The sequence below is a fragment of the Pipistrellus hanaki genome (genome assembly GCF_964339955.1).
Source record: "Pipistrellus hanaki genome assembly, chromosome: 4".
NCBI lineage: Eukaryota > Metazoa > Chordata > Mammalia > Chiroptera > Vespertilionidae > Pipistrellus > Pipistrellus hanaki.
Window position 1 is genome coordinate 73316470 of NC_140506.1, and position 7988 is coordinate 73324457.

Consider the following 7988-nt stretch of genomic DNA (forward strand, 5'->3'; position numbering starts at 1 on the left):
CCACAGCCCTGAGAGAGGGGCTCCTTCCATCTCCTCCCCCCCCACTCCTGACCCTCCCAACCCCAGAGCGGAGGCGTGTGAGGGGATCTCACTGTGCAGCTTGCAGGAGGGGGCTGCTGGGCAAACCCCAGGCAGAGCAGCGAGAGTGCGGGGTGAGGAACCAGAGTCCTTGACGTGGGATGGAGCCCTGGGTGGGGCTCTGGGCAGGAGCGAAAGTGGGGGGGCATGAGAGGGCCCTCCTGAAGCTTAGGGATGGACCCCAGGACTCTGCTCCCCACCAAGCCAAGCCACATGGATGCTTTGACAGGACCTGCAGCTTCTCTCCTGGGGACCCCGGTCCATGGAGGGGGGGTCTCTGTGTTTTCCACCCCACAGGGGCCTGACGGGGTGGGGGCTCATCCTCCCTCGCCTTCCTGGCCATCAGGGCTAGACGAGGCTCCTCGCTCGGGCCCAGCAGCCCCTCTCCAAGCCCTCATCCTGCACTCAGACCCAAGCCAGCATCTCTGTCCAGGCTCCGGCTCTTGGGCGCGGGCCCCAGGTGGGGCTGCCAGAGCCGAGAGGCGCGGCCCCCTCCCCAGAGCACTCGCCTGACATAACCCATTAGTGCTCCGCGCCTCAGCCTGCTCCCCCGGCCAGCCTCCCCGCCCAGGCCAGACTGTGCCGATTCCTATCTTGCCAGGACGAGGTTAGGAGGAGGCTGCGGGAGGCCCAGCCACCCCACAGGGTAACGTGCCTGCTCGCCCTGCCCTCAGGTGGGGTCCGGGGGCTGCTATCCACCCAGAGGCCTCGTTTGGCTGGGCCTCCTGGCAGCTGCCTTGACCTCCGACCTCTGCCCCATGCAGCTGCCATGTCCTCCTGACCCGGAGTCCCGAGCTGGAGCCCCTGGGTGGACGTGGGGCCTGAAGCTGGAGGACAAGGGGCCTTTGCTTTGCCCTCATCCCTGATCTCCCACCGTACTTCCAGGGTCTGGTGGAAGGGGGTGGGGAGGGTCAGGAGGCGGTGGTATTGAGGAGGGGGCTGCTGGGAGATTTCCAGCTCCCTGGGCGGAGGCACCCGAGTGGTGAGACCCCCCTGGGGACTCAATGCAGGGACCTCTGGGTTTCTCTCGTCTGTCCCGTCAGGGAGAGGCGGATATGCTCTACGGGGACAGGAGGGCCAGGCCCCTGGGGGGGCACCTCCTCTGTGTTCCTTAGAAATGCCTTTTCCAGACACCACATCGAGCTCCCAGCCAGCAGAGCCCCCAGACCAAGCCAGGCCAGGGCAGGCCCCTCGTTGCTGCTCTAGCCCTCCTAGCCTGGCTGGTGTCCTCGGACAGGCTGGCTCATCGGGGAGCTGCCACCTCTGCGTGGGGGACGCCCCCTCCCACAGAGGAGCCGTGGGAAGCTGGTGTGGCAGGAGGGGGTGCCCAGTGCGTGGGAACGCCTCTGGCCACCTCAGCGAGGCGGCTGATGCCTGGGCGGGGGGTCAGCGGTCAGCCTCGCTGGGCTCCTGCCCTCCCCTTCCCCAGTGGAGAAGCACTGACCGGATCAGGGCGATGACAGGGCAAGGCTGTGTCCTCTGAGATCCTCCTGGGGCTGCCCCGTCCCTCAGGGCAGTGCCTCCTCCTCCGCTCGGCCACGGATGCCCAGGTTGCCTAACTGTGTGGGGCTGAGAGCTTCTGTGTGGGGATGGGGATGGGGAGAGGCAGGCACCTGCCCGCAAGTGTCCCCCACAAGCTGCCCGTGGTTCAAGGGACCTCAGACTCCTCGTTCCTGCTGGGCTTCTGTCTGTCCCTGGCTGTGCGACCCCGGGCAGGTCCCTGGGCTCAAGCAATGGAGCGTAAGCCTTTGGGCTCTGCGATTCCTGAGTCAGAGTTTTTTTGGGAATCCGGAACCCCTCTTGGCCCTGGGGCCTGTGGGCTGGGGTTGGGGTGCTGGAAAGGGCGTGAGTGGGGAGACCCCTTGGCCCAGCCCCCGAGGCCTCAGGCTTCCTGGGCCCAGGTGCTGCCGCTGAGCCTGCGGCCACTCCCGCTCAGACTGCACACATCTGGAGCCGTGTCCCTCCCCCACCCAGGCCCACATCTGGAGCCCAAAGCCGGCTCGCAGCCGACTAAACACAGAGCATCTGGGCCCCAAAGAGCCTGCTCCCAGGTTAATGAGACCCATCTGGGCCCCTGGCTGCTGCTCCGACCGTCTCCACGGAGGAATGCTGGCCGCACATCTGGATGGCTGGAGCCCCGTGGCAGCCCTGCCTGGCGGGGTATGGAGTCAGTGCTGCCTGGGGTTCCCACCCCGGGGAGGGGTTCTGGTATAGAGGGTCCACTCTTCCTTTCTGGATGACACAGCTCGTGGAGATACTCTTGGGGGACTGCCTTGGGAATAGCTTAGTTTTGACATAATGCAGACAACATGTCCCCTGCCAGGCGTGGTGACAGCTGTCACTCTGCACCAGCTCACCCCGCAGTCCCTTGGCATTGCTTAAAAGAGCCTCCGGGGCCCTCAGTGTGGTCTGCCCCCGCCTTCTGACGTGCCTAGGGTTCTGTCAGGTATGGCACCAGCTGTGGGGGGCTGCCCTGGGCCCCCGACACAAAGCCCACTCACTCCACACAGGGTGCTCAGCTGTTGTCTTCCTCCTCCCTCCTTCTCTACCAGTATCTGAGTTTAGAAGGATGGGGGCCAGCTGTCCACCCTGACGCCCAGACTCAGAGGAGAGAACCTGGAACAGCAAGATGCCCAGTGAAGCTGGGGCTGATCTGCGGGAAAGACCGCCATGGGCAGCGGCCTGGGGCAGACACACACCGTGGGCCAGCCGAGGGAGAAGGCTGGTCTGGGATGGAGCAGACTTTTGAGCTGAGAGGACTGCCCAGCGGTGCCTGGACTGATTCCTCCCCGGTGGGGTTATAGCTCCCCGTATGATCTCACCGGGGACGTAGGGCCCTCCTGGGTGAGAGCACGTGGGAGCCTAGGTCACTGCATTGTGGTCGTGAGCTCTCCGTCATGGGGTGGGGGAGATCCAGGCGGCCTCCACCAGGCAGACAGCAGAGGCTAGTCTCACAAGAAGCCAAAGGCTGGGCCAGACAGCCTTCCAGCACGCTGCTCAGGCCCCAGAGTGCCAAGACCCAAGGGTTCCGAGGTGCTGCCTCCTCAGACCCCGGGCCGCCTGTGGCAGAAGGTACACAGGGAAGTGTCACCAGCCCACGACCTGGGCCGAGGAACTGGCTGCCTCTCTGCCCAGGAGGCTTTCAGCTCCGGAGCCGGCCCGGCCTCCAAGGCCCGGAGGGAGAGCACGGAGCCCGCCGTTCTGCGTCCTGCGGTCAGGCTTTATCGGAGCATCACTGGCCCCGATTGAAAGGAATCCTTTATTGCCGCAGCCTCCAGCCCGGAGCCCCTGGAGCCACAGGCACTTTAGACCACAGAGTTTCCTATCTCCTCCCGCACTTCCTTGCCCACGGAAACTATGAGTCAACACACACACAAGACGGAGACACAAATAAAAAATAACGAGGGCTAGCGTTTATTGAGTATTCGCTGTGGGTCAGATACTTTCTGAGGGCTCTGCTCGCATTAACTCCTTCAAGCCCTTCCCTGCTGCTATCACAGACCCATTTCACAGATGGGGAAACTGAGGCTTACGGCCCACTCAGGCATTGGGTGGCAGAGCTGGAATTCAAACCAGGCAGTCTTCCTCCAGAGTCTGTGTCCTGAACCGCTGCTCCTCATCGCCTCTTTGTAAGCAGCATGCATGGGGGATACAGGAGAGAGAGAGAGAGAGAGAGAGAGAGAGAGAGAGAGAGAGAGAGAGAGAGAGAGAGGCCAGAGCGGAGCAGAGAGAAGGATGGGCCTTAGACCTGACAAGTGATGCTGCTGTCCCCAGTCCAAGAGGAGCAGCAGACTGGCTGTCACAGGGGCCACCCTGTTCTGCCCCCCTCTCCCCCCAGGCCTTTAGAAGAGATGTGCAGACAGCCAGGGCTAGCCCTCCACCTTGTCAAGGCTTCCGTGCAAACAGGCTTTGCAGGATCCGGGGCTCACTGGCCAGAGGCAGAGCTGGTTCAGCAGGAGTCCGGGCTGTGGGGACCTGTGAGGCATCTGCTCGGGCGCTCAGTCTCCTGAGGCCCAGGCACGGCCTGGAGCGTCACCCAGAGCTTCCAGGCCTAGGGCTGGGGGGCTCCGTGTGTGTGTGTGTGTGTGTGTGTGTGTGTGTGTGTGTGTGTAGGAGCTTCCAGGCCTAGGGCTGGGGGGCTCCTTCTCTCGCCACTGATCTGCCTGAGGAGGAGAACCATTCTGGAGCCATTGGCATCGTCTTCGGGCTCTTCTGACTGATCTTCCTTGTCCCACAGGTTCCTTCCCACCACCCCGAGCCCCGGCCCCTACAGCACTAGCAGGGCAGCCACCCTCACTGGGCGCTTCCCTTATTCCAGGAACGTGGTGAGGACTTGGCCCCGTGGCCGTGGCAGGGAGCTGTCTCCGTTACCCCACGTTATGAAGAAACTGAGGCTCTGAGAGGTTAAGTCAGCTGACCCTAACCCCCCGCCCCCCTCCATCCTGAGCCCCTGATTCCCAAGCCTGCCAAGAGGCCTGGGAAGAAACCCCTTATCCCCAAGCCCCTGGGTCTGGGCCAGGGTTCCCAGAGCCGGGCTGGGGCCCCCATTCGCTCGCTGGCTGGCTCCAGCGGCCCAGCCTGGCCTCGGGCTGGCCCGGGGCCACGGGGGAGAACAATGGAGTGAGAGGAGCGGAAACCCTCTCTGGGGAGCCGGAGGGCAGCCAGGCCAGCGGGGTTTCTAATCAGGCGGGTCCCAGGGTCCTCAGGGCCGGGGGCAGCATGGGGCCAGGCCAGGTCCGGGCCGGACTTCCTGTGTGCGATCGAGGCACCGGCCTGACCCTGCCTGGGGAGACCGAGGCAGGAGGACTGACACAGGCCCTGTGCTGCGGTCCCAGGGCTCCCGGCTCTCCCTGGGGGGCCCCGCCTGAGGAGAGAGTCCGGATGGTTCTGGTGAGAACCAGGTTGACTTGACTTTATGTTGCTGAGTTTGGGGAGAGTAGGAAGCTGCTGGTTCAAGTCCTGACAGCACCTCCTTTCCCCCCGACCCCATCGCCAGGCTGGGGGTGTTGGGAGAGGGGAGGTGGGCTCGTGACCCCGCCTCAGACCACAAAGAAGGCCCTTGCTCCCGTGGTCCCTCCAGGTGGACGGCCTGTGGCCCTTCCTGACCTCCCATGCCCCTCCCCACACCCAGTGCCATCCTTTGATGCCCCTCATGCTATTTGAGTTGCAGACGGGGCAGCTATGGCTCCGCTGGTAGCTGTAGGAGAGCCAGAGCCCTCTGCTGCCACCCAGCCCCAGTGCCCCACCGACTGCTCTGTGTTGGTCCTGGTCCCCAGGCCGGGTCTCCCTGGGACTCAGTGCTCTGGTCAGCACCTGGGAGGCTGTGACCTGCCTGTGAGCCTGGGATAGGACATTGGGGCAGGACACTGGGATAGGATGCCGGAATGGGACACTGGGATAAGATGCTGGGATGGTTTGTTGGGATGGGACACTGGGATAAGATGCTGGGATGGGACGCTGGGATAGGACACTGGGTTAGGACACCGGTTCTCCTAGTGGCCATGAGCACCTGCAGCCCTGCAGCCGTGCTTACTCAGGGCCATCGCCCGTCACCCAACCCCCAGGACGCAGGGTCCAGCCCTGGTGTAGGCATCTGGTGGGGCCGAGGTTTCCAGACGTGACTCTGGACTGTCAGGTCAGCGGCTCCATCGGCTGGTCTGAGAGATGCTGTGGCTCAGAGCCCTGCCTGGAGCCCCTCCCTGGGGTGCTGCCATCTCGCTCTCCATGCCAATAGCCAGCCCCTGGCCTCACTGCGGGTGCATCTCGTTCCCTCGAGAGCTGCTGTCCCACGGGCCCTGCTGCGGGGGCGGCGAGGGCCCTATCCGTGTTCCCTCCCCCACCCCAGACCTGGGAGGGCCTCCGAGCAGTGCCCACCTTTGGAGAAAGATGACTGCTAATCGGCGCTCAGGATGGGCTTCCTAGGTGTGTCCGGGGGCCCAGGCACCCCGTTTCCTTCCTCTGAGGGAAGGATTGGGGGGGATGGCTTTGCTCATTCTCTCAGTCACAGACACTCTGGAAGCCTCTGTGGTGCTAGGCTTCACCGGGGACGCAGAGGCCTTGCGTGGGGTGGCTCCTGGCTTTGCCGTTAAGCAGGTGCCTCAGATCACTCACTCGCTGCCTCTGGCCTCAGTCTCTCCTCCGAGGAACGGGGTTGGAGGGGCAGTGACGAGGGGACCTCCCAGCTCTTGCTTGGGTAAAGCCCAGCTCTCCACCTAGTACCCAGCACCCATCAGTCCCCCGCCCTCCGAGGCAGCAGGGCTCTCCCCTGGTCCTGGGGCTGGGACCGAGCCCCTCCCGGCAGCTCCCAGGCTCCCACGGGCCTCAGGACCCCCAGGGAGAGGGTCTGCCCGCCTCACCCTCTCTCCGGGGCCAGGAGCGGGATCCCTGTGAGGGAGCAAATGCTCCCAGACACCAACCAGGCCCGTCAACAAACAGGCGACCAAAACAACAAGGCGAGATTACGCAACCCAGATTCAGGGAAAGAGGCCACTCCGAGCCTCTCCAGGATGGGGGGTGGCGAAACTGGGCCAGGCCTGTGGGTCAGAGCCGGCCTGGCCCGCACTATTTTTGTACCGTCTGGGGGGTGGGGACTGATGAAATCCCAGCTGTGTTTCACCAAAACACTTTCCCCTTAAGCCTGGGCTCCATGTGGTTCGAATTCATTGTCACTTAACTCATCACTCAGGGCTGTGAGCCGCACCCCTCCCCCCCGCAAGAGAGACAAAAACACACAGTCTCTGGCACTCGGTCGAGGTGGGCGTGAGGGGCTGTGACAGGCAGGCTGGCTGCCGTGACCTGAGTTGTCCCCAGCAGCCTGCCCCTCCATCTTCCCCTTTCCTCTGCTCTCGGCCTCGGTGTCCTCAATGGGGGCAGGCCGCTGTGCAAGTGGGGTCCAGCGCAGGGTCCGGGGTCACCGACCTTCTCCCCTCCATCGGAACCGGGAGGCTGATGCGCCCGGAGGTCCGAGCACAGGAATGTCACGTGTGGACGTGTGTGTGGCAACCACCAAGGAGAAGCCAGTCTGCTTTTTCTTCCCGTTGCTTTTCACAGCCTTTGTTGGCTGGCACCTGGAGTTCTTCACCTCAGGGCTGTGTTGGGGTTGGCAAGGGCAGAATCAGAGCGGATGGGAAGGGCTGCTTGGGAGGGGAGCCGCCAGAAGGCATTTCAGTCTTTATCAGACATGGGGACCGGGACCTCCGCTTTTACAAATTGCCCTGACCCCGTGGCTTCCTGAGCCGGCGGCGGCCACGGCGGCTGCGGGCGCGTCGGGTGATGGGCCCCCAGCCCGTCCCACCCATGCGTGCACCGACCGACCCCACGGGCCCTGATGTTAGCCAACACCGGGCTGGCATGTCTCAGGAGGAGCCTCAGCGGGAGCAGACGAGGTGGCCCTGCCTGCCCTCGTGTTCCCTTCTAGGTCTCTTCCCCCTAGACGGGGGGCTTCTCCAGGGTGGGATGGGGGCTGATCCACCCCAGCATCCCCAGGGCCCGGCACAGGGCTTGGCCCCAAACCCAAGAGCCGCAAATGCTTGCTGAATGAATTAATACATTTCTCAAATCACATCAAAGTGTTATGTTCATTATCTCCAGGCCAGATTAGTCCAGCGCCATGCTCTCCAGATAAATGTTGACAATCTGGCTTTTGTGTAACCCAGAGCCAGGGACAGAGCTCCCTGCTGACTTGGGCCGGCCGCAAAGCCCCCGTCCCTAGAGGGAGGCCTCTGAGCTCCCTCTCACCACGCCGGGGGAGGCGAAGACCCCGTTGGCTCCGGTGACCGCTCCACTGGGCCACCCCTCCAGCTTTGGTCGCTGGTCCCAGGCCGAGGGGGCAGCAGGGTGGAGCTGCAGGAGCTTGCTTTCCTGGGCAGGGTCGGCCAGTTCCTGAAGCCTCGGAGTTGTTTGGGTGCAAA